Below are 27688 nucleotides of genomic sequence, written 5' to 3'. Positions count from 1 at the left end.
ATAAAAGCTGGTCAATACCTGGTTTAGGGTTTAAAATAAAAAGTCATTAAAAATTCAAAGTTTGTTTTCCCAGGACCAGACCAGTTCTACAGGTCACTAGACCACTCCAGGTATCCAATCAAAGTACTTTGACCAAAATCTGATGTTGCATTTCAAAATAAAGCTCCTTTGAAAATGGACATTTAGACCATGATTGCTGATTTTAAAAAATCATTACAAATTCAAGGTTTGTTATCCCAGGACTAGACCAGTTCTACAGGACAATACACCACCCCAGGTATCCAACCAAAGTACTTTGACCAAAATCTGATGTTGCATTTCAAAATAAAACTCCTTTGAATATTGACATTTAGACCATTATCGCTGATTTAAAAAAAAAAAAAGAAATTCAAGGTTTGTTATCCCAGGACCAGACTAGGTCTAAAGGACACTACACCACCCCAGGTATCCAACCAAAGTATTTTGACCAAAATTTGGTGTTGCATTTCAAAATAAGACTCACTATGTCGAAGTGTGGAGCAACATTCACCAATCCACAGAAACAGACAGTGAGTATTATTCATTAAGTGTGATTTGAAGAAAAACAAAAATGTTCACAAAGTTCCCAAGGTCGGCAGCATCTGTTATAAAGTTAACTGAAAATTTAAATAAATAATTCTCTGGGATTAAAATTGTTTTAGATTGACTTTTAGTGGCCATCTGATTTTTTTTAAAGGCTGATAGTGATATTTGTTCTATTTACACACTATTATGAAGTATTTTTAAAGTGTGAAAGTTGTTGTTCTTGTGACCTTTATCAAACACCATGAACACCTAATAATGAGGAGAACCTGTTATGGAAAGTCAGACTGGTTGGACAACAAATGGAAAGAAGGGCGTCTGTCCCATCCCACCCAGAAGGATGCCAATAGCTGCGGCGTTATTGTTACCTTGGTAATTAATATCTACTTTGTCATTAAATATTGGATGATCACTGGTTGTGTATTGATATATGGGGCTATATAATGAATTACATACAAAAAAAGTCAGTTGCACAGTTGCACTATATATGGCCTTGTATAAACTGTATTTATAAATTGTGTACTCTAAACAATTAGGTAAATCCCACAGTGGTACATTGGTTTGTAAAGTCCATAGAAGTTAGATTTGTTCAGGTTTTGAAAAACAATTTGTAGTGAGGAAATTTGAAAAACATGTTATTGAGTTGTCCTTGTTAAAAGTTGCCCTATACGTATTGTTGCATTACAGTGTTTTGTAATAATTTTGTAATAATGTGTTTCAATTTTTCCTCTAATTAGATCCAATGTGACAACTGCCAAAGGTGGTACCATGAGCAGGAAGGAATTTGCAGGAAATAAGAAATGTCCGGAAACAAGACTGGTTTTGCTGTTTATGTCAATTGTGGATGTACATCAGACTGTCGGACGTCGAGAAGACCTATTTTGTCAATTTCATCACACTTAGGCAACCTATTGTTTAAATTTGCTTGATCCATGTTTTATGTACCATCACAGACTGTACCTGTCTCCGATTGATCTGTAATGTGTGCGCGTGCGTGCGTAAAGACTTGCTTTTTACTCATGTCAACAATCTTCAAGGACAGACACCAATAAAAGGTGGACCAACAAAATAAATAATTTGCTCTTTTGCAGTAGTACTGTCCGATTTTTTTTCTCAACAAATACAAAAAAAGTATATCATGTGTCCCTTTTAAAATACCTGTGTCATTGTATGTGTAATGTTGCCCTAACAGGAATTGGTTGTTAACGGATCGCATTTCTACAAGCTTATCTTCTTTAGGGTCGCAGGTATGGAGCATATCCCACCTGCTTTGAGCGAGTAGAGTGGTCCATCCGAGACTAGCCGCCAGTAAATCGCATGCAAGTACTTTGGTTGGATACCTGGGGTGGTGTAGTGTCCCTTAGAACTGGTCCGGTCCTGGGATAATAAACTTTACATTTTTAATGATTTATTTTTATTTATTTTTTAAATCAGCGATAATAGTTTAAATTTCAATTTTCAAAAGAGTTTTAGTTTTAAATAGAACATCAGATTTTGGACAAATGTCTTTGGTTTGATACCTGGGGTGGTGTCCTGTATAACTTGTCTAGTTCTGGGATAACAAACTTTGAATTTTTAAAGATTTTTCATTTTAAACCCTAAAACAGGTGTTAACCAGCTTTTATTTTTAAGGTGGCCAACGCAGCGGAATGTCAGCATGTTACAGTAATGCACAGTATTAATAATCGTTGGGGCGGCTGGCTTGACTTCAATCAAAATGAGCTCGTTCACAGAATCGTTCATGAAGCAAAAACACACTACATTCAGTTCACTTTCGCCCAAAATGAACAAGTTCATGAACTTTCGTTCATTGAACTTGTTCAGGTACAACACTGGTTAGGGGTAGTCTTATAGCTATGCACTCAGGGAAGATTTGTATGTTAAAGAGACCATGCTTCCAAATAAACACAGTATTATTTGAAATCTCACCTCCTCGTCACCCCATTTCGGATTTCCACAGTGATTTTTCCTGACCTGAATAAGTTAAGCAATTTATATTGTTTTGGCATTCATTCTCCCCTTATTGTCTATATTGCTTTATTAATCATGTATGATCCTTTTAAGAGCAGACCTTTGATTTGATGAGCTTTCATTACAATAATGGAGGATCAAGTACATTGAGATATTAGATGGAATATCTGATCCTTCTGCTGCTACAACAAAAGGATTTGTGTGTGCGTATGTAGTATTTTACTTTAAAGCTTAAAAATGCAAAATACATTCTAAACAGCATATGTGCAGACAGACATCTTTGGGTAATGCACTGTATTAATATTAAATCCATTTGTTGCCTTACCATCAGAAAACAAAGTATACTTTACAGTTGACATGATCAGATACAGGCACAAAATTAGAGCATCCACAATTATAATATTGCCTCTCAATATCCAAACTGAGGAATACATTTAAATTCAGTCAAATGGTATTTTACTGAGAGAAGCTTGATCTTTACAAAATGATGGATTAAAATAATCCCATGAAGCCATAGTGGATTGTGCTTTCATAAAATGAAGTACAGTTTTCAATCACTCATTCAAACAAACCAGTATAAAATGGCTTAAATAAAACAATCACAGAAACAGACTTCACGTTGATTCCCCTCCAACCTGTTCTTCTTAGTCATGCTGTATGGTGGATTCCTATCCCTTTTCACACAGGAACATTTTGTTGTTGTTTTTAATTATCCACATACAAAATACTAAAACAATTTGAGTAAATGTACTTGTGCTGAGACAAAATCTTAAAAAAAAAAAAATCAAAAAGAATGCTTGAAAATAATTTTTAAAATACCAGATACATCTGGAGTACCCCCCTAAAACTGGTAGATCACCAAATGATTCCCGAGCGCGGCACCTGCTGCTGCTCACCGCTCCCTCAGGGGATGGGTCAAATGTGGAGAACGAATTTTGCCACACTTAGGTGGGTGTGACAATCAGTGGTCCTTTAACTATAACCTTGGACACAACATGCTTAAAGTGCTCCCCCAGTCTTCCCACTTACAAAAAGGCCAGCAACACCAAAGAAAATCAATTGATGAGGAGCAGTTTAGTTCCCTCAGAGGAAGAAAAAGCCAAAATAACTTCTAAATCAGACACTACCTTTCCTAGGAAAAAATAATGTAAATCAATGACAATTGACTAATCCACCTCCTAGAGAAAATAAAAAGGTTTATCAAAAATGGCTTTTGCTCAAATAATATTTACAAGTATCTACAATGGCATTTTCAATAAGCTTTGCTCAAGGCCACAAAGAATGCAAACTATCTCAACATGACTCACACAGTACCAAGATCATACACCAAGACACAGGGTCTGCATTTGCTGGTGGGGAAAGGCTGGAAATGGGACAAAGGGAAGGCGGTGGGCTGTTTAAATGGGCCAGTGGAGCACTCCCTGACCAATCACGGTGCAGCAATCAAGCTAGTCTGAATGGGAACACCTGCTCCTAGTTCTACTCAATCAGGGGAACCCCCCCCCCCTCCCACACACACACACACACACACACACACACACACGCGCACGCACACACACGGAAGAGAGAGAGAGGGGACACTGCAGCACAACAAATACAAAATAAATTAACCCAAAAATCGGACATTTATCCCCTAGAGCAGAGCTATTGAATTACTAATTCAGTTGGGCCAAATTTTCAAGTCAAGAAATGTCAGACACATTAGACGCTCAGTAAAACAGCTGATAGTGACACCAAGTCAAACCAATAAGGATGAAAAATAGGCACTTTTTATTCATCTCCCTTTTAAATTTGAAAATATGGCAAATGCGTATCAAAAACAGCATAAAAACACAATAACAATGCTGTTATTGACCAGAAAACGAGGTGGGGTTTTTTTCACTTAAAAAAATACGACTAAATTTAATACAAAATATGTATCAAAAACAACATAAAAACCTAATAACAATGCTGTTATTGACCAGAACACGAGGTGTTTTTTATTTTATTTAAAAATACAATAAACTAAATTGAATACAAAAGTAATGGCATCACCAGGAAATAACAAAACACAAAGACACGTAATGTAAGTATGTTAATATTTATTGAATGTCATAGTAATGATTAGGATTGGGACAATCCACTTTTGTCACAATCCAATCCAGATCCCGATACTTGGGTGGCGATCTGATACGTATTGCGATACTAAAATCTTAAAATATGTATTAAAAAACAGAGGCATGCGTATCCAAAGTTCTAACTTCAATATTTGACATTTATTCAAGAGTCACAATTGAAAAGTGCATAGACTGTTCAAGTAACTGTTCCTGACAGACAGGAGTGCAAGATGAAAACAAATCAAAACTCCACAGAGCTCAACTTTAGGGACTTCAAATGTTCCAAAAGAACATCATAGAAAGTGTAAACATAACTCTTAAATGTGCAATAACGGCAACTTCTTAGGATAGTAGGTTCTCCTTAAACTTAACCTGGGATTAGAAGACTATTTTTGTTTCGGGACAGAAAGGTTTTTGTTTAAAAATAAAAGCTGATTTAAGACTTCTCTGTGCTGTAATTATGTCACCAGCTATAGAGAATACACGTTCAGCAGGCACACTTGTACCTGGTATGGCCAAGTAACATTTTGCTAGATTTGCCAGAAGTGGATAGTCATTGCTGTGTTGCTTCCACCAAACTAATGGATTTTCTGACAACGGCAAAGACCATGCTCCCTGAAATTTTTTCACTTCCTCCTGTGCACAGTGCATGGCAGATTTTGCTGGGCTTGGAGTCTGCCTCTCTTCAAATGTGTTGCCAAGTAATTCAGCCAAATAACATGTGTCCCTTCTTTTGGCAGGTGGGGGTCCATCAGGGTCCTTGCAGCTTTGGGTGTTCTCTTCCTGTACAGTGTCAGTCGGGTCTTCAAGATCTTGTCCTTCAGCATCAGCCTGTAAAGGAGAAAGTCAAGGAGAAAAAAAATGTTGGACAATTAATTAGACAATAATCATCTGATTACATTCATTACGGTTTCTGATAGCATTTTTCAAACATGTCTGGCTAAAATAAATTTTTCTGTTTGTGTTGAAATTTTACATACAGATAGCGTTGCTTGGGTCCTCTGCACTCCCATATTCGGATGTAAGGGCTGGGATACCCTGCGCGGTGGGGGGGATCCTGGCCCAGGGAGATCACGTGGAGGTCAGAGGGCGGACTATAAAAGCGGTGACCTCTGCGCTGCTGTCCCTGAATGCTGGATGAAGATGGGTATGGGACGTCTTCAGTGCCGAGGCGACGGCTCCTCCTACGACGTGGCGTTTCGGCACAGTTTGGGTCGGCCATCGACGTGTTTGTATGTGCGTGTGCGTTGTGCATACAAACCGTCACCTAGGTGCTACGCATACTCCCGAACTATCCCACGTAGCCTCCTAGGAGGGTGCTCCCGGTCCCTCCGGCACAGATCGTCTCGGCGTCTTCTCCAGCAAGTCGTCCCTCTTCTTATTATCAGAATAATGACATAAATCCCAGATATCCCGCCGAGCTTCCCGGCACTGAAGACGTCCCATACCCATCTTCATCCAGCATTCAGGGACAGCAGCGCAGAGGTCACCGCTTTTATAGTCCGCCCTCTGACCTCCACGTGATCTCCCTGGGCCAGGATCCCCCCCACCGCGCAGGGTATCCCAGCCCTTACATCCGAATATGGGAGTGCAGAGGACCCAAGCAACGCTATCTGTAGCAAATTAGAAGTAGTAAATGATTAAATAAGAGCATCTTGTCTATTTGAAGCAGTGTCGATGAGGAAAAAAATTATATATATGTTTTGATATTTTATGGGTTAAGTAACCATTGAACATTGTATGAAAAAAATAAACTGAGACTGCATTTACCTGGCAACAGTGGTCCACTGCGGTACCAGCTTTTGCAGTTAATTGTGAAATAGTTTCCTGTGTCTCCTCTTCAGAGATAAAGGGCCTGCTTTTAAATCTTAGATCTAAAGAGGATGTCATGTTAAGAATTACCTTCTCCTCTTCAGATGAGTATCTTTTTGAAAGATCATTGTGGAAAGCTCTTTTCATTTCCTGGACAAAAGGGGGATCCTCCAGCTTTTCTTTGGTTGCTTGTAGCTAGCTGTGCGAGCAGTGGTGCGATGACAGAAAGTGTTGGTTGGGCTCCATCGGACATAACACAAGTGGCGACTTTTACTTGCATCATGGTTTTGACAAACTCCTCTGCATTACTCAGGTCAGTTTCTGTGAATGTGCTAAGGTCTTTCTCTCTCTTGCGGAGTTGTGGAGAAAGCAGAGCGGCCATCACTGCTGCCATCACCGTTCTACCATATCAAAAGCACTATTCCAACGTGTAACTACGTCCGTCACCAGTTTGTGTTGCGGAAGTCCAAGTAATTTTTGCTTGTCCGTAAGCACGGCTGGCAGTTAAAAAAACAGTTACGCGACGTACACGTCCAAGCAGCTTTGCAACATTCGGCAGCTTTAGAACTCGCGACCAGATTTAATACATGACTGAAACATTTGACATGTTGTAGACTGGCTAGCTGGCTAGCCACGTCCATATTAGTTTCGTTATCTGTTACCAACACAACATTGTCAAAAATATTCCATTCAGTCAGCGCGTTCTTGAAGACTTCCGCAATATTGGCCCCTGTGTGATACTCGTGCATTGTTCTTGTCTGAAGACCAATCTTCCTTTATGAAGTGAGCAGTTAAGAGTAATATACGAGTGTGTTGCTCGTGAAGTCCACGCATCATATGTGAGAGTGAATCTTTTTGCCCCGTTCAGCTCTTGTTTGACATGTAAAGTGGTCTCAATGTACATATTTGTGATGACCGTCTCTGAGAAAAATTTTGCGATGGTATAACATACTGTGGCTCCAAGGTGGAAATCATGTTACGGAATCCAATTCCCTCGATGACACTGTAGGGACGCAGGTCCTTGCAAATATACTGTCCAATCGAGGTAGTTATCCGTCTCGCTTTTTCAGAATCACTGGCAAACTTATTGCTATAAGCTCGCTCAAAAGTTTGTTGTCTCTTTTCTTCATCGGGTCCGGTGACGGCGACACCCACTTTTACCTCTGTGTGGTGGTGGGTCATATGCTTCAATAGATTTGTTGTGTTCCCGCTGTACGCGACACAAGAAAGGCACAATTTGCACACGGCTTTGGTCATGTCCAGGTTACTCTTTCCCGGCTGTGAGTGGAATCCAAATTGCATCCAAACTTTGTCTCTAAATTGAGGTGGCGCGGGTTTGATTTGTTTGTTTTCCCCATCTGCCATGGTAGCCAGTAGCCACAGTCTTGCTCGTTTCTCTTTTCTTTTTAGCTGCCTCGAAGCTGCGGTGGCAAAGTGCTGCCCTCTAGTGGCTCGGAAGAATAACATATGACTGGCTACTTGTAAAGCAGCTGGCGCTGCACGGCAATAAGGAATCAAAAATATTGATACTTACTTAAAGTATCGATACTCTGGATCGGCCAAAAAAGTATCGCAATGTATTGCCAAACGATATTTTGTCCCAGCCCGAGTAATGATAGTGGTTTTATCGAATGTTCTATACTTTGGCAGAAATTGGCACAATTGTGTGTTTTCGTAAACACTCGCTATTGTTGCGTCCATTACGTCACAACCAGCACGTAGCTGCGGCGGCTCGAGTTGACAACGTAGCGGATTGGATAGCGATAGTACGTTCCTAGAGGAATTCCTAGAGGGATTTTTTCTTTTTTTTGCCTCCCCAAAGAAGTAGAACGGAAAGTGGAGAGATAAACAAGACAAAGGGTGCAGGATGAAGAGGAAGTAATGGGATTGGACCACTAGTAATAATCTATTTGCTACAACCAAATCTTTTTTCAGTATTTAATTGTATGCAACCCCATATTCTTGCTAGCAGGCTCTCTGAACTACATGGTATAGATGACGGCACGATAGCTTGGTTGGTGAAGTGGCTAACTAAGAGGCCACTAAGAGTTTGTGTAAATGACAACCTGTTTAAGGTTGCAGAGTGCTCAACAGGATCCCCTCAAGGATGTGTCTTGTCACCACTGTTATTTATCCTATATACTAATTGCTGTTGTAGTTCATTTGAGTCATCATCTATCATAAAGTATGCTGATGATTCAGTAATTCTCAGTCTTCTCCAGGACCATGAGATGGACCTGTTTTGTATTATTTTATCAAATGGTGTGATATGATGAGTTATATTTACAACTTAATGTTGTCAAGACTAAAGACATGCGGTTTGATTTCCGTAGCAAGTCACCTATTATGCCACCAACCATTATTAAAGGTTCACCAGTAGAAACAGTCAGCCAATACAAATATTTAGGAACTATTTCGGATAACAAGCTGGCTTTTGAGGCCAACACAGATACAATTCTGAATAAGGCCAATCATAGATTATTCTTTTTGAAGAAGTTGAGGATTTTTCATATTGACATCTCACTTATGAAAATGTTCTATTCGTCATTTGTTGAATCTTTACTCAAATTTGCAATGATTTGTTGGTTTGGCAATATCAGCCTGTTTAATAAAAACAGGCTAGCAGGTGTTGTTAAGCAGTGTAGAAAGATAACTGGGGTTGATTTTATTGATCTCAGCCAGGTCTACCAGACTAGATTTATTCGAATGGCTAAGGGCATCCTGGCAGACCCCCAGCATCCCCCTTTTTATTTTTTACAGAGTTTCGATTATTGCCATTAAGAAGGAGGTTGGCCTTTTCTAAGAAGGCAAAGTCCAATAGATACCTGAGATCACCATCAGCTGTAAAATTTTCAAATCAATCGTGAGTTTTATTCCTTGTATAATGATGACTTATGTTTTTATTGTTTGTTCACTGTGTTTGATTGTGAGGCACACCAAATTGCCCTTTGGGGACCCTTCTATCTATCTATCTATCTATCTATCTATCTATCTATCTATCTATCTATCTATCTATCTATCTATCTATCTATCTATCTATCTATCTATCTATCTATTGTTAGAAAACGTTCTTTGTTTTCTTGCGTGTTAAAATAAACTTCAAAGTTGAGAGGCTTCCTTGCAAGGTTCTTTATTACAGAAAGTTCCCTCCTTCCTTGAGGGAAGAGTGAAGTACAAAAAACAGATAATAAATCTTCAGCTCATATCTTAGTTCACTCCAGCTTTAGGAAAATAATTGGTCCCGGCACTTCCTTGACCGGATATTAGACATTCCTTTCCCAGGGAAGAGAACAAAGACACTATACATCGAGTAAAATTGAATTAACTGTTTTCTTATTACTACACAGCTATAACTAAATTCAAAACAGTTAAAATATAAATTGAAACAGTAAAAAAATGTTAACAATGTTAACATTCCTTCAATTGGGCTCAAAAGAGCCCACAATAAACATTTAAACATTTTTTAGAGGAAAATACCAGCAGGATCCTTGTCCCCCACATTAGATGCAACAGTGGGCATGAATGGGGAAGTGTTAGCAGAAGCAATAGACTCAACCATCATATAAGAAGTCTTATTTTGTACGTCCTGTTTTTCAATAGCCGTGGTAATAATTCTTTGGCAAAGAGAACGAATACATGGATTACAGCAACACCCGCACGTGGTTAACAAAGCAGCGAAAACAGCAACAGATATAAAAATTGAGGAAACTAAAGTTTTATAGCGCCAAAATACATCCATCCAATTATCCCATACAGAAGTATCCACACCGGAATGCGCTTTCATTTTCTTATTGAGTGTCCGCAGTCCTTCAATTGCAATGGTTAAACTTCCATCTGGTGCAGTGTTGTTAGGAATAAAAGTGCAACACTGATCTCCAAACATTGAGCAAACTCCGCCATTTTCTGCCAGCAGCATATCTAGTGCAATTCGATTTTGGAATGTCATCAAAGATGTGGCAGCTAACTGGCCGTCGACAGCCTCAAAACCAGATTGAGTCCAATTTCCTAGCCTTTGGACATTATAATGTACATAATTAATTCTATCTACGTTTTTGTTAATGGTGCACCACCAGCAAATTAGAGATTCGAATCCTGAGAGTACTTGATCAGCTAATTTGTACTCATCTGGCACACCTCTTGGTACTCCAGTTGCATCAATGTAGGTGGGGACATTCTGCTCTTGCCAAGAAGAACGTTTGGTTCTCTGAAAAGAAGGAAGAGATTTTGGTTCCCAATTATCAATCATTTGTAGAAGGTTATCAACAGAGGTGGGGTAGATTTGTACTGGCAGAAGGAGGGTGATGAGAGCACAATATCTTCTTATATTCAAAGGCAACTTATCAAATATCCGATTGTCACCACACCACCACCAAATATCAGCTCTAGATTCAGGTTGGAACTTTTGTCCCACATCTATTGCCAAAATGCAGTGAGTGATGTGATTTACTTCTCCCAATTGTTCTCCAGTACCTGTCATTTTAATACATGAAAAATTACCATCCACAACTTTGTTTGAAAATATTGGTTTAGTTGTCTGCCAATTTACGAGGGGATACACCTTATCCCATTGAGAGCATTTGACATTGGGGACAGTTTTATTCATAAGTTCCATTACACAGTGATCCTCTATTTTAGCAGGGATTACTCGCAATAAAGGTCGTGGTCCTACGCATACCACACAGTTTTTTGCAGAGGCGCGAGCCGCTTCGTTCGCCAGCAGTAGCCAATTGTTACTGCTGCCGGACAATCCTGTCGTAACACGGAACCACTCAACTACACCATCAATCGGTACGCTAACAGCCTCTACCCCGGTCTCCATCGTGTATTTAGTCATTTTTGGTTTTCTAACTTACTCATAGTCTTATTTACATAAACTAAAATGGGAAAATAGGGATCAGCTCCGGAGAACCATGCCCATAACAATAGCCCAAAACAGGAGGTGTTATATAGAGTTGCATTAGGCGGCCGTATATTTCCATCGGGAAGAGCAAAGGTCAATTCGAGTCGACCTCCCATTTTACGCAATGTTATCCTTTTGCTAAAGAAAATTGCCTCTTCGCTAGTTCCCAGAGGCCAGTATCGTCCGTTCTGGGTGGTTATAAAAGCACTCCAGTCTCGCCGTAAAACATGTCCTGTCAAATACCACCAGTATTTCACCCAGTCCCCCCCTTTAGTCTGCTTCCCTCTCCACAATCCCTTCAAAGATTTAATTGGAATTTTAACAGAGGTGTTCGTGTTTGGGGCAACTGTCACAGCAATTGAGTTATTATAAGTCCAGGATATGATCCAGGGAATGCGTGGAGAATCAACACCTCGCTTAATACGATGTGTTGTAGTTACGTTCAAAGTTGGACCGAGAAATACCAGATCGGCATAAAAATCAATATGAGAAAGAGAATCGTGATGTAGCAGCAGATGGAGATGTGTTCCCGCTTTGAAGCCATCTCGTGATGAAGTTCTTTGTTGAATGAAAAGAGTGGCGTGTTAGTTAATTTTTTTATTTTTTCTTCTTTTTTCCTTCTTTCCTTCGACTGCCAGAGATTCAAGGATTGGTCACCGGGATTATTCTCCCAAAAGGTGACTCAATCTTTGTGGAATGATGCCCAGAAAAAAGGCACTTGACTCAATCTCCGTTGAATGATGTCCTCAGAGGGGGCAGCTCGACAACCGGGCACTGGATCAGCAGACGTGGCCCTCAGGTCGGGTCGTCAGGTGGTCCGCAGGTGGTGGGATCGCTGAGCCAGAGGCGGATCCGGCGGGCCTGGTAGATGAGATGTGGTACCACGTGTCCCCGTTTTTATGCAAGCGTACTGCACAAGACGTTCTCTCCGTGACCTTGTGGGGTCCCGTCCATCTAGGGGCAGACCATTTTCTTTTAGTCACTTTTAACCACACATATTCACAATCATTTATTTCTAAAGGAGCATCTGGCCATTTTTTGTTAGCTTGGAGAACGTAGATGCTAACTGTTTTAGTACTGGAGGTCCTGCAATGTGCGACTCTTCCGCACTCGCACATTCATTAATGCAATAGGAAGAGCTTGTAGCCAATTCAAATTTGACGAGGCCAGTGCTTTAGCTAATTTTCACTTCTGGATCGTGAGTGCCCGGAGGAGGTTTAGATGTAGGCATACTGTTAAATTTATTACAAACACTGCAGTCCTGCAGTTCACTTTTAACGATTTGTCTAATGTAAGGATGCCACCAGTTGCGTAGTCGTCTCAATACTTCCTCTATGCCAACATGGCATAATCTATTGGCTTCAGAAATCAGGTTTTTTAATTGTTTCTGCGATGAGATATATTTACCTTGTTTCTGCCATATACCTGCTCCATCTTTTTGTCCGCCTTTTGACAACCACACACTTTGTTCTTCCGGACTGGCCTTCTCCTGCCACAGCTTAATTGTTTCTGTGGTTATTTCTTGTCCTTCTCCTAATACACCTTCGCTCACCATCAATTGTAGTGTTGGGCTGTAACCCGCCGCTTGTTTTGCCGCCTTGTCTGCCGAATCATTTCCTACTGACACAAAATCATTATTTTTTGAATGTCCTTTACATTTTATCACAGCTACTGCTTTAGGCAGTAGTAAGGCGTCTTTCAAATCAAAGATGTCTTGATGGTGTTTGATAGATGTCCCTGAAGCAGTCATGAAGTCATTTATTTGCCATTCTTTGATGGCTGTATGCACAACCACATGCGCATACGCAGAGTCAGTGTAAATGTTCACAGTCTTATATTTTGCTATTTTTAATGCAGTTGTCACAGCCACTATTTCTGCTCTTTGAGCTGACTGTGGCCCTGTGAGTCCCTCTGCCACTATGAGGTCAAAAGTTGTTCCAATCATCTGTGTTACAGCAAAACCTGATTGGAGTCCATCATTGCCCTTAAAACAACAGCCGTCCGTAAATAACGTCAAGTCTGGGTCGTCCAGTGGGATGTCGTAAAGGTCATTTCTCAGTGAGTTCTCTTCCAAAATTCGCTGAGTGCAGCAGTGGGTTTGTCCCTCCAACATGCCTTCTGCCATGTTAATTCCCTCATGTACAAACAAAATGTGAGGTTGTGTCAGAACTGATTCAATCTTTCTCTGTCGTCCCCCTGTCATAGTAAATGCTTGGCTGGTTACGTACTGCACTGTACTATGTGATGTACGTACTGTCAGCGGGTGATGTAACACAATATGAGATGTTTTCTGAATCAGGCAAGCTAATGCTGAAGCAAAAGCTGCACAAAGAGGATGACGTTGTTCATATTTTTCAAGAGGTGTTGATGCATAAAGGCAAACATGTCTATTACCATTTTCCTCCTTTGGAAAAAGAACAGCCGACACACTGATGGACTTTTCAGAAACATCCAGGAAGAACATTTTAGTGTAATCAGGGACGACAAGAGCCGCAGCTGATGACAAAAATAGTTTCAGCAGAACATAAGAGTTCTCAGCAGCTGGAGTCCAATTAAGAACATGTGACAGGTTTCTCATTCCTTTTTCATTCATTAATTGTCTGAGAGAATGAGTCAGTTCCGCGAAATCCGGAACATTATGTCTGGAATAGTTGCACAGAACCAGAAAAGCCAACATTTGTTTGACATTTGTCAGTTTGGGATGGTGCAAAACAAAGTCATCTTTGTGTGACGGAGAAATACCTGTTCCATGCCTCGATATAAGTCGACCCAAGAATGAAAACCTGAGGTCGGGCAATTTGGAGTTTGCCTTTGGAGCACTTCAAGCCCACCGAAGCCAGGTGGCTCAAAAGGAGCTGTGTAGCTTGAAGGCAGGACTCCTCGGATGGTGCAGCTAGGTATTGGCTCAAAAGAACATCAGGAGGAAGTTGGAGAGGTGACAGCAGCTGTCGAAGGGAAAACTCCAGGAGACAACACAAAACCCTGAGGAAGCCGGGTGTAGGAGTAACACCTATTATTCCACGTAAATGCAAAATACTTCTGCATAGACAGGTCAAGAGGGATGCAAAAATTGCATTTGCAAGATCAATGCAGGTAAAATGCATGTGTAATGGAGTGATCTGTGACAGAGCAGAATGAGGATTTGGCACCGGTAGTGTGGGTGTCAAAACTTTAGCATTAATAGCTCTGAGATCATGCGCCATACAAAATTCACCAGTATTTGTCTTTACTACTGGGATAATAGGAGTATTGTAGCTAGACCTATCAATTTTGCAAATAACCCCCGCTTTAAGCAAACCATCAATTGTTACTGAGATGCCAAGTCGTCCATCCTCCTTCATTGGGTACTGTGGTACCCAAACGGAGTCGGGTTTTAATTCAAAAGTTACTGGAGCAACTTTACACAGGCCCACATCAGTCGGGTCAGTAGACCACAGTGCAGCAGGCAAGGATTGTAACATGTCACCAGCAAGCTCGCTGTCAGATGTTTCCCATCCATGATGTCGGTCCAAAAGCTGATGTTCTAAAACAGACATGGAAACAAACAAATCAGATTTAATCCAATAGGCATCAAGAGATTTGGAATATAGTAAATCTGTATGTATAGAGTGTTGCCAATCAGTTGCTCTTGTGCAGGCCAGGACAAATGGACCCAAATCTTTTACCGTGTGCTGGGATGACTCCATCAGTGAAATATGAGGATGACATGCCAGCACAGATTCACCCGGTGGTTCCGCCATCTCATACCACCGAGATTGTTCTTCAGTCAGATTAACAGAAAAAGCCACACCGGGTTTTCCTGCAAACAGATCACCTACACGCAACTCCCAGGCGTTGTCAACAACTGTACGGAATGCTTCACTGTATATCTCATCACCACACCTGTCATAAAAGAGAGTGCAATGCATACAGTCAGATACCATATCATATGATCTTAGATTTCTCACCCAAGATGACCAAAGTGTCCAAAAAGTTTCAGCATCCCTCCAGCCGGAGGAATCAGTGTCAATCTTTGCCCAGTAGATGTCAGCAGTGGTGCATGTCATGGCGTGTTGAGTTACCACTGGAAACTGGGTGGAGACGTTGGAGGCGGAGTCTCCCGCGCAGTAATAAGTATGTCCATTCTGGGAAATAAAGCGTGAGCCCGTCCGGCCCACATTGGATCAATGGAGCAGTTCTTATGAGAAGATCCCTTCCCAAAATATTCACTGGACAGTTCGGGGCATACACAAATGAATGTAAAAAAGTCTGCGTGAAGCATTGCGTGTCTAACGGATTTGTCATGTGCAGAATAGTTTGTTCTCCCTTGAATCCAACTAACGAAATGCCATCAGCGGTGAGGGTACTTCCAGGTGGTAATGTCATAATGGTAGAGTGACGAGCTCCAGTATCTACCATAAATGATAAAGTAGTTTTCCCTACCGTCATGTCAATCATGGGCTCCTGCAGACCTAGGCATGTGGGTTCTGGGTCCCGTCATTGCGGAAACTGTCCACTAGGTGGCGGCAGGAACTGCTGATTTGGCACAGGCGGATATTGCTGCTGGGATGAAGCCGGGCGGGGAGGAGGGTTCTGTGACTCACGTCCCCTTGGCTGGTAATAGCCGCGTCCTTTCTGTTGCCGTCTGCTACCTCTGCCCCTCCCGACACGTGGGTGTTGTCGGCAGGTACCGGCCTAGTGGCCAGAATGGCCACAATTGAAGCACTGGTCACGGTTAATGAAAGGTATTGACTGATACAGAACACAATCAGTTACAACATTATTAGGTGATGATTCAACAGTAGGAGCCGGGAGAGCAAAATTCTCCTCTTTTTTCTTCAAAGTTTGTAATTGCATAATTGCCAATTGTAATTCAGTATTCCTATGTTTTTCAGTTTTTGCTTCAATATCTTTTGCATACCTTCACAGGTGATGTTTAAGATGAGACAACCATCTGGCGTGATCAGATCCGGGCAAATCGGGATTCACCTCCATGGCCTGCACAACAGACTTAGGGACACCTTTCAGCACCCTGCTCTAAAAACTTGTGAATACAGTGCAGAGTCAGTTGGCAAGTGTCCAGTTTTCAACGAATATTCCACAAGAGCTCGGTCAATAAACGCCGCAGCCTCCTCATCAGCTTTTGGAGCAAAGATCAAGTCAGATATGACAATTTCCGGGATTGGGAACAACCCGCCAAGCACTTCAAACAGTGTCAAATAATTGTCACGTGATAGTGCCTCACCATCTATTAAAGATGATATTCCTGAATTCGTCATCAACACTTCCAGTTGAGAGAGAGGGCATGCCTGCGTGAAGAGCGCACGCACATCTCCCGCAGTTAAAATCTGACCTGTCACCTCTCTCTGAAGAGACCTCAGCCAGTTTTCACCTCCTGCCGGCAGTGGGGGAAGTTCATGCAAAAGTACGCTTAAGTCAGAAGGCAAATAAGGCTTATACACGGTAGCCGAATTCCCGGTGGCTGGATCAACTTTCCCCAACATTGGTGCTTGCAAACAGAAACAGAAACTCTGCTTGCACTTTAAACATATACTCCTTTAGATAACTAAGAAACCTTATTAGACATTATTTTCCCAGGGAAGAGAACAAAGACACTATACATTGAGTAAAATTGAATTAACTGTTTTCTTATTACTACACAGCTATAACTAAATTCAAAACAGTTAAAATATAAATTGAAACAGTAAAAAATGTTAACAATGTTAACACGATCTATCTATCTATCTATCTATCTATCTATCTATCTATCTATCTATCTATCTATCTATCTATCTATCTATCTATCTATCTAGCTAATGTAGCTAGCTACTCTATCTACCTATCTAGCTAGTGTAGCTAGCTACTCTATCTATCTATCTAGCTAGTGTAGCTAGCTACTCTATCTATCTATCTAGCTAGTGTAGCTAGCTACTCTATCTATCTATCTATCTATCTATCTAGCTAGTGTAGCTAGCTACTCTATCTATCTATCTATCTATCTATCTATCTATCTATCTATCTATCTATCTATCTATCTAGCTAGTGTAGCTAGCTACTCTATCTATCTATCTATCTATTGAAGTGAATTAATTTAATTAGAACTGTTTGATTTATAATATTACTATTTAGAAGTGGACATAACTGCTTTAATTTACTACGTCTGGCTCTGTGTGAGAATTTAAGTTGATGTGAGGGGGTGAAGCGAATGTGTTAATTAGATTCCTTTGTATTTTACAACCGGTTGAGCAGGAGAGGTTTTTTTTAGTGACATCTGTTCTGGCTCTGAAAACAACGTTAATCTTTATCTTGTGACTGCGGGGGAGGTTTTGGAATGCAGGAGAAGAAGAAGTAGGGGATTTTGGCGATGTGTATTGATGTATCATGTGACTGTCTGAGACGGAGAGGAACGGCTGAGGATTGGTGGAAGAAGACGGGGAGGGGTTTGTAGAGTCACGGAAGGATATTAGTGACTTGCTCGGGGGAGGGACGTTCCAGATGAGGTAGAGTAATGGCTTCCACTGACATGACAAGACCAGTGTCAGAATACAGATGTTTGCTGGTAAAATGATTCCTTTCAGGATGGCCAAAGGCACATTCATGCAAATCTAAAACAGTAAATATCGTGGTAAAACATTTGATTAATCATTACATACCATCATATGGGTTTCCTAGATAAATTTGATCAGACAATGGAACCCATTTGAAAAATAAATATTTACAAGCTCTTTCTGTTGTATTAATGAATGTGAGAATGTCATTAAACTCAGTCAAAGGCTGGGTTCTGTTTCAATGTCACACAAATAGACCTTTTCCTGATCCAACAGCACAGGACCTACTGAACTTAAACAACTAACATTTACTAACTCCCAACTAACAAAAACTACCAGATGCTCTTTCAAAAATAAAGAATAGTGAATATGTATGTTTATAGGTGACTAAATGAAAATGTTCTGCACCCAGGTGGTCTGGACCCCACGGGGTGATGGAAAGGTTATCTGGTGCAGTTCACTGCACAGAGGAGGGGGAGACATCGTTCCACATCTGGTCTACAAGGCTCCCCGGATCCGTCCCAGGCGCATCAATCTCACCACCTGACGACCCGACCGGGAAAACAACATCTACTGATCCATTACCAGCTGCCCCTATCCAGGGCATCATTCCACAACAATTGAGTCACGAGATGCTGTGACTATCGCGAGACCTACAGCGAGACCAGAAACCCTAACATGGCGGCGCCCTGCTGCTAAGATTGAACTAGCTCTATTATACTAAACTAATCCAAATTTAACCATCATATATCTTGGCTTTTCTCTTCTCTCTTTCATCCGGCAGATCTGAAATACCACCCAACGTGGAGGACCTTGAACGTTTCATCGACGGATATTTTTACAGCTGCACGATGGAGGATCCTTCCGTCGAGAAACCGTCAAAGAAACCTTCTTCGAAGAAGAGGAAAAACGATTCAGCGACGGACACGGACGACCTAACCACTACGGACGTTTCGGTCAGTGTGCTGGAGTCCATAAATAAAAAAACTTGACGTCCTCGGCCTCATCCTCGAGGACGTCAAAGAATTAAAAGTAAGCATGGAATTCATCAGTCAGCAGGTAAGTGTCCTTAAACAGGAAAATGCCGAGCTACATTCTACACTCACGGCTGTTTCAGCCGAGCTGGAAACTATGAAAAAAGAGAATAAAACGCTAAAAGAAACAGTTTTAGATGTACAATCCCGTAGTATGCGGGAGAATTTAATATTCTCAGGTATATCTGAGAATACCTCTGATAACCCAGAGGTTGAGATAAAAAAAATGATGACGAATTCATTAAAAATTCCTCAGGAGACGGTAAATAACATCTCTTTTGACCGGGTACATCGGCTTGGAGCCCGTAGAGGCAACAAACCCCGTCCTATTATTGCCAAGTTTGAGCATTTTAAACAGAAATTATTTGTTAAAAGTAAAGGACGGGAGCTTAAAGGGACCTCATTTGGAATGAATGATCAATTCCCGAGAGAGATCAATGAGCGGCGAAAGGTACTGTTTCCTATAATGAAACAAAATAGGCAGGAGGGTAAACGGACTACGATAGCCGTTGATAAGTTATATATCGATGGCCAACTATTCCGGAACCCCAATTCCACTCCCTGGCTGTTCTAATTAGCATTGGTGGAACTAAACTTAGTTTGATTACTAGGTGTATACATATACTGTATATGTGGTTATAAAACCAAAAATATGAATACTTATTATGTTTAGGCTATATTATAAATATAATATTAATACACAACTATATCTAAAGTATATTTTAAAAAAAAACAATCTCGCTGGGGTTACTGGTGTATTGTTATGTTTAATCCCCTGTTAATTTCCTTCACTTTCACCGCCCTACTCGTTTTTGCACTGTTTTATTTACTTACACGTTACCTTACACGTTACCTTACACGTTACCTTACACATTACCTTACATGTTACCTTATACGTTACCTCATATTTTATACAAACTATATAAATCACCTAATCACTTTGATTCTATCCTATAACATGCCAGTGGTGGCAGATGGCCTATACAGATATATACATAGGACTGAGTTTATATTATTTGTATGCATAAATTAGTTCTGGTTTCCTGGAATGTTTGTGGCGCTCGCTCACAGGCAAAAAGAATAAAAACTTTAGACCATCTCTTAAAATTAAAAGCAGATATTTGCCTCCTACAAGAAACCCACCTACAAAAATCTGAAGAAAAATTACTTATTGATAAAAATTTTAGCCAAGCGTACTCTGCCCCTTATAACAGTAGACAAAGGGGAGTCTGTATACTCATACATAAGAATTTACTCTTTACTCTAAATAATACAATAACAGACCCAGAGGGCCGATACATTATTATTCAGGTGACTATATTTAATAAAATATATACATTCGGTAATTTATATGCCCCTAATAATGATGATCCGGCTTTTTTCCATGAATTTTTCTCTAAGCTGTTTGAATTAGCAGCGAACTCTACTATTATTATTGGAGGAGACTTTAACACAACCTTAAATCCATTAATAGATCGTTCTAATAAAACAACATGTATAAGGCGATCACAATCCACAAAAGTAATAGGGGAATATATGGATGACTTTGGCCTCGTCGACAGCTGGAGACTTAAAAACCAAAATAAGAAGGAATTTACCTTCTTTTCCGCTGTGCACCGGTCCTTTTCAAGAATTGATTTTTTTCTTACAAATAATTCTATTGCTGATAAAACCGTTACAAAAATACATCCTATTATTATTAGCGACCATGCATCAGTCTCCCTTTCCCTACAAGTTGATTATACCTTTAAACCACCACCTACATGGCGTTTTAACATCTCACTACTAAACGACGCAGAATTTGACAAAATTATAAGAAAAGAATGGGCAGACTTTTTGGAAATAAATGACTCTCCAGACCTATCTCCAGCTCTTCTCTGGGAAGCTGGGAAAGCAGTAATTAGAGGTAAAATTATATCATATTCATCTTATAAAAAGAAACAGGATCAAAAATTAGAAAAATACTTGGAAGATAAAATTAAACAACTGACGGATGAGTACGCAATAAACCCAAATAACCAAATATGGACTGACTTACAAAATACAAAAATACAGTTAGACGATATGTTAACTAAAAAGACAGAGTTTATAATACAACAATTGAGATACAACAACTTTGAATATAATAACAAATCAGGTAAATTTCTTGCAAACCAACTTCAACGTAATCGGGAAAAATCGCTTATAACGGCTATTAAAGGTACAACTGGTGAATGTACGCAATCACCAGAAGAAATTAATCAAATTTTTTATAATTATTATCACAACTTATACTCAGAAACTAATAAACCTAACCCAGAGCATATTGAGGCATTCCTCAGTAGCTTAAATATACCTCAGGTAACTACTGAATATAAAGATATGTTAGATGCACCACTTACTATAAACGAGTTGTACAGTGCTCTAGATAGTATGCCAAATGGCAAAGCACCCGGCCCGGATGGTTATCCGGCTATATTTTTAAAGCACTTCTGGTCAATGCTTGCTCCACTATTCTTAAGAGTAGTAACAGAAATTAAAACTAATGGTCACATACGCCCACACATGAATACAGCAGCAATTAAACGTTTATTAAAGCCAAAAAAAGACCCCACCCTTCCATCAAGTTACCGTCCGATTTCACTAATTAACACTGATATTAAAATTATCACTAAGGCTTTTACATCTAGATTAGAAACAGTAATCCCGACAATCATTCATAGCGACCAAACAGGCTTTATTAAAGAGCGTCACTCTACTAATAATATTAGAAGGCTCTTTAACCTTATTAGTATGTCACAGCGGCATGATAAAAAGGCAGTTATTATATCATTGGATGCAGAAAAAGCTTTTGATAAAGTTAACTGGTCCTTCCTCTTTGCTGTTTTAAATAAATTTGGCTTTGGGAAGTCATTTATTCACTGGGTGTCAGTATTATATGATTCTCCTAAAGCTACTGTTACTACTAATGGGATTATATCTAAGAGTTTTACTCTACAGAGAGGCACAAGACAGGGATGCCCACTGTCGCCTTTATTATTTGCAATATTTATTGAACCGCTTGCATTAGCCATACGCCAGGAAAGAATGATTCAAGGAATTCACTCTGGGGTAACAGAACATAAAATTAATCTATATGCCGATGATATTTTACTTTATTTAGAAAAGCCTGCTATTTCGTTAGGGGAAGTATTTAACTTAATAACTAAATTCTCACAGTTATCAGACTATTCTATTAACTGGACAAAATCAACACTTCTACCTATTACAGAAAATTCATGGAACCCTGCAAGCCAGGACCCATACTACTCATTTCCTATAGGTAATTTAAAATACTTAGGCATAAAAATCTCACCTAAATTAACTGATTTAGTTAATTTAAATTTCACTCCACTTCTGGATAGCATTTATAGTGACTTGGAATAATCTTCCTATTTCTCTAATAGGACGAATAGCCACTATTAAAATGAAAGTTTTACCCAAAATAAACTATTTTTTTATTTTTTCTCAATGATTCCATTTAAACCTACGGCTAACTGGTTCCAGTTGTTGGACTCAGCCGTTACAAAATTTTACTGGAAAAAAAAAAGAAGCAAAGATTAGTCTATCTACTCTTCAGAAAAATAAATCCAAAGGAGGTCTAGAGGCACCAAATTTTATGCACTATTATATAGCCAACCAGCTACAATATATTATTTTATGGGCACAACCCAATAGAGATACTAACTGTTGGCTGGAACTAGAACAGAAGGATTGTAATAACCTCAGACTCCTAGATTTACTCTTTATTACAACATCGATTAAGCGACATAACTGCTTTAAAAATCCAATGATTTCCGCCACCCTGACTGCCTGGTGGAAGGCACTAGAAATGACAAAAGCCCAAGTGGAGCCCAGCGGGCTTTCTCCCCTATGGCATAACCCCGACTTTCAAATTAACAACCAATCGTTTTATTTGAATGTGTGGGAGCAGAAAGGAATTACACATCTCCACCATCTCTTCTCAGATAATATGTTTATATCATATACATCCTTGCTCCAAAAATATAAAATAAAAAACGGAAACTTTTTACATTATTTGCAAGTTAAAAGTATGATAAAGAAACAAATTCCAACACTCCAGGGTACGCTCCAACCGCCTGTTTTAGCTAAAGATATTACCAAGCTTTCTCCGACAACAACAAAAAAACTCTCAAAAATATATAAGTTACTTTCATATACTGATAAAACGTCTTTACCCATCTCAAAATGGGAAACAGACTTGTCTATAGCTCCGGAATCTGTCTTTTGGATTCAAGTTTGTGAAAATGTTTTTAAAATGACAAAACACACAAATTTACAACTTATCCAATATAAAATTATTCACAGAACATACATTACTCAATATATGATGAAGAAAATGGGACTCTCAGACTCCGACATTTGTCTCCAGTGTTTACAAAACACTACAGACACTTATTTTCATGCTTTATGGTTATGTACTCCGGTTATGTGTTTCTGGACTAAAGTCTTAGAAAAACTTTCCGCTGTCTTGGACTGTAGGATACCGTTCTCTCCAAACTTGTGTTTGCTAGGTGACTTAACAACAATTGACTTACCACATAAACAATTTCAATCTATACTTGTAGCCCTTACTATCGCAAAAAAAACAATTCTTGTTAACTGGAAAAATAAACAAACTTTGAATATCGACCAATGGTCTAACCTCCTCATAAATCATATTTTAATGGAAAAAATATCTGCCTCAAATAAATACCAAATGTCAAAATTTAAAGAAACATGGTCTACGTATATAGAATTTTTTAACCTAAACTTGGATTTTAATTCTGCCTGTTAGCGAGAGCCACAGCAGCGTTATAACTTGCATTGATGTTTCTGTATTAGGCAATTTGTAACTAATGGTTGTGTTTCTATAGTCAGGAACCCGGCTGCTGCCAGCGGGATCGAGCGGATTCACCTCCGATGGGCACCAGGGGTTGATATTCGGATTCACGGCATGCCAGTGGGTTAATTCTGTGGGTGCTGTCCCCCCTGGTGGGGAGTGGGCGGGTCTGCCCCTCTGTTGGCTGCTGGGTGGCGGCTGCGTCTTGGCCGTTCCCTGGGTCTCTTGGGGGGTGCTGCGTTGCGGGGCTTTCCCTGGTGTCGGGGGCGGCGCCGTTCCGGCGCGGTCCGTCGCTCTGGGCCCGGCGACGCGGTTCGGGGCCTGTGGGCCGCCGGGGTGCCCGGTGGTTCCCTCTCCCCTCCCCCTTCCTCCCCCTTGCTGCCTCTCCCTCCTCGCCTCTCCCCGCCCGTCCTCCGCCTCCCTGTCCCCTCTCCCTCGTCACCCTTCCTCCTCCTCTCCCCCTCTCCTTGCGTCCCTGCCGCTGCCCCCTGCCCTTCTTGTCGTCCCCTTCCCTCCTCCCTTCCCCCTCCCCGGTACGCCTTCCTTCCCCTCCCCTGGGCCGGGGGCTCCATCCATGGCCCGGGTCTCGGTGCTATGAGGGCCGGCGGGGGTGGCTGGGGTTTTGTGTCGTGCCCGCCCCGCTCCGGTGGGCGTCCTGACACCTCGGGCGGGACCCAGTATCCGGGGGGCGAGCCCTATCGCCCCGCCGGACGGGTCCCATATGCCCGCCGGGTCCTGGTGGGGTGGGTGGGGGCTTGGTGGGCCGGTGCGCCTCCTGCCCCCGCCCGGTTGGGGAGGGCCCCGCTGGTCACTCCTCTTAACTCACTACACTAGGTTTGCACAATACACTTTTATAGACATATAGGGCACATAACACACTTTGGGGGGTGGGGTAGGGTGGAAACACCGTCTTCACCCTACAACTCCCCTCCAATTTTAATACACCACACAACTTGTGGGCGGGGGTTGGGGGCCGGTGGGGTGCCTGGTGGGCCTGCAGTGCCCCGTCCTGCTGCGTTGGGCCGGGGGCGCGGGCCGTGTCGGGGCGGGGGGCGCTCCTGCTCCTGGGTTTGCTCTCCGGCCGGTGGCCCTGGCGGGGCCCGGGGGTCGTCCTTTGGCGCTGCCGCGGCCTGGGGGGCCCTGAGGTGTTGCGCTTGCTCTGTTCCGGCGGGGGTCGACGGCTCCCCTCTTTGGTGGAGATTTTCATGCATGCCAGATCCACCACACCAGCATCTACCGAAACTCAGACACAATCTGTTTCCTCCTCAGGTTATTGAATCGGTGGAGGCTGGTGTCTGCGGATCTCACGCGGCTTCGTCTGTCCTTCCTTCCTTTTCTCGGTCTCTCCTTTGGTCTCTTGAGGCCTCCCTGATTTTATGTTTTTTGGATTTGTTGGGGTCTGGATGTTTCTTGGGCTGGGGAGGAGTTCTGGTGGGGGGTGTCTGGTCGGTGCTGGATTTCACCTTCCTTGGTTTTCTTCGGTCCCCTCAGGTCTCCTGGTGTTCGGTTTAGGTGAACGGTATGAGATTTTTTCTAATAGGTTTTCTGGTGAGCTAACAAATACACGCACGCACGCACGCACGCACGCACATACACATACTCACCCACACAAAAAAATAATAATATATATATATATATATATATATATATATTAAAAAAAGCAATGAGATGACATTTCCGAATGAACAATACTGAGCTCTAGAAAAGAAAAAGAAAAAAAAATAATAATAATTGAGTCACATTTGCGAACTCCATCTCCAGAAGGCTTCTAAGTGGGAGCGCATTTCCATCCTGCTGACTGCAACGCTACATTTTTTTTTTTTTAACATAACCACAACACATCGTGTTAAGCCTCACATATGATATGCTTATTCCCCTGAAATATCTGGTAATGTTTATTTTGAACTTTTTCAAGTTCAAGATAGGGACTGAAGTGAATTAATTTAATTATAACTGTTTGATTTATAATATTACTATTTAGAAGTGGACATAACTGCTTTAATTTACTACGTCTGGCTCTGTGTGAGAATTTAAGTTGATGTGAGGGGGTGAAGCGAATGTGTTAATTAGATTCCTTTGTATTTTACAACTGGTTGAGCAGGAGAGGGTTTTTTTAGTGACATCTGTTCTGGCTCTGAAAACAATGTTAATCTTTATCTTGTGACTGCGGGGGAGGTTTTGGAATGCAGGAGAAGAAGAAGTGGGGTATTTTGGCGATGTGTATTGATGTATCATGTGACTGTCTGAGACGGAGAGGAACGGCTGAGGATTGGTGGAAGAAGACGGGGAGGGGTTTGTAGAGTCACGGAAGGATATTAGTGACTTGCTCGGGGGAGGGGCGTTACAGATGAGGTAGAATAATGGCGTAGTTCCACTGCTATCTCCTCTGTCCATAAGCTTATGTAAAATAAATCCTGATTTAACCGATCTCATTGTCTGATTTTGATAATCAACATTATGATCACGGGAAAACAAAGAATGGTTTTCCAACACTATCTATCTATCATTTCATATTATATTGTCAGTTTGTTTCGATCTTTAAAGAGGGGAGCTATGTGTTCATGAGCCAGTGCTGTCTACATCCCGAGGAACGAGTACCAGCAGAGGTGTGCAAAGAGTAAGGTTGCGAACTCCCTGAAAAATAAATAAGGGAAGACCCGACTGCCTTCAATCTTGCTGGCGTGATTTTTTTTATTGAGCTGTTTTTGTAGGTTAAAGATTTTTTTTTGACAATTTAAACCTGAGTTGAATAGGATGTTATGATATTTTTTTATTATATTAATACATGAAAACGTTATTATCCAGAAATTTACTTTGACACAAACTAACAAAATTAACTTATCAAAATAAATATATCTCACACAGAAACTTTTCCTGCTTAACTTAAAACTGTATATATAGTATTCACATGATGTCACCGACCCCCACCTATCGAGCCAGCACGCCTTTCGTGGGGAAAATGGCCAGCGAGACAACTCAACCAAATGCGCGCTCGTGTTGCTTACTACAAGTTATTTTGATTCATTCATTTGTTCATTCATTCCGGATTTTCACGAGCCGCTTCACAATGGTGCACACATGTGCCGTTCATGGGTGTAAAATTGAAAACAATGTTGTTGTTTTTGTTGTAACATGCTAGTAGCACTAGTAGCTAGCATGTTCGGGGAACTAGCTACTTGGTTTAAAAATAACCCGAGATTCTTCACTGAGAATTCAGAATTGATAAATGCACATAGCAACCAATAAGAGTCGAAAGTACAGAAGACGCAAGAATGTTGGTGTTTTGAGAGCTATCCTACCTTCGAGCATACGTTTCCATGTCGTCCGGTTCGGGCAGTATCGGCAAATGTTTGTAATACAATCTTGATTCCACTAACCAAATGTTTCAACGTGTACCGCTGCAAAGAGTGTTGAGCTAAATCTTCTCCATACGTCTTGCTGGCACAAGTAACGTTAGGGGAAGCTGGGGGTAACATTCGTCAATAACGGTGTAAACTTAATAGAAGCAAAGCTGACTTAGTTGCTCCAACATGAGGGGCGGGCTCGCTATCCCGTGACGTCAGTGAATACTATGTATACATTAATATATAAAACAATAAGTAACAAGTAACATTCATCCTGCAACTTATGTTCAGCTCAATGTCACATTATATGGAGACTATTTTTTCCATATATGTTATCATCGCCATTCAATGTTCTGATCAATCAGCCTTAGAGCACAGTCAGCTGAGTTATAGCTCAACACATGCTTACAGTGTGATAGACCTAAGGCTATCTCTGCAGCTATCACTTCTAAATTAGAAAAAAACGTTTTTTACTCTATATATTTAAAGTGTCGTATATCATCTGTCTAAATTAGAAAAAAAAATCATACTGCATATATTTATAAAGTTTTGTATATCAATAGTAAAAACAGTAAAAATGAT

At 40.9% G+C, this 27688-nt stretch overlaps 3 pseudogenes; all 3 read right to left on the bottom strand.

Moving 5' to 3' along the window:
* Window positions 1-5936: 5936 nt before the first annotated feature.
* Window positions 5937-7189, bottom strand: LOC147167854 (E3 SUMO-protein ligase ZBED1-like; annotated as a pseudogene).
* A 4946-nt stretch (window positions 7190-12135) lies between these two features.
* Window positions 12136-15738, bottom strand: LOC147167853 (uncharacterized; annotated as a pseudogene).
* Window positions 15739-15773: 35 nt separating this feature from the next.
* LOC147167848 (uncharacterized) overlaps window positions 15774-27688 on the bottom strand; it is a 239609-nt pseudogene continuing 227694 nt past the window's right edge.

This window comes from Leptonotus elevatus, chromosome 9 (genome assembly GCF_054856555.1).
Source record: "Leptonotus elevatus isolate MCC_2025b chromosome 9, RoL_Lele_1.0, whole genome shotgun sequence".
Lineage (NCBI taxonomy): Eukaryota > Metazoa > Chordata > Actinopteri > Syngnathiformes > Syngnathidae > Leptonotus > Leptonotus elevatus.
This window is presented reverse-complemented; position numbering and strand designations above follow the sequence as displayed.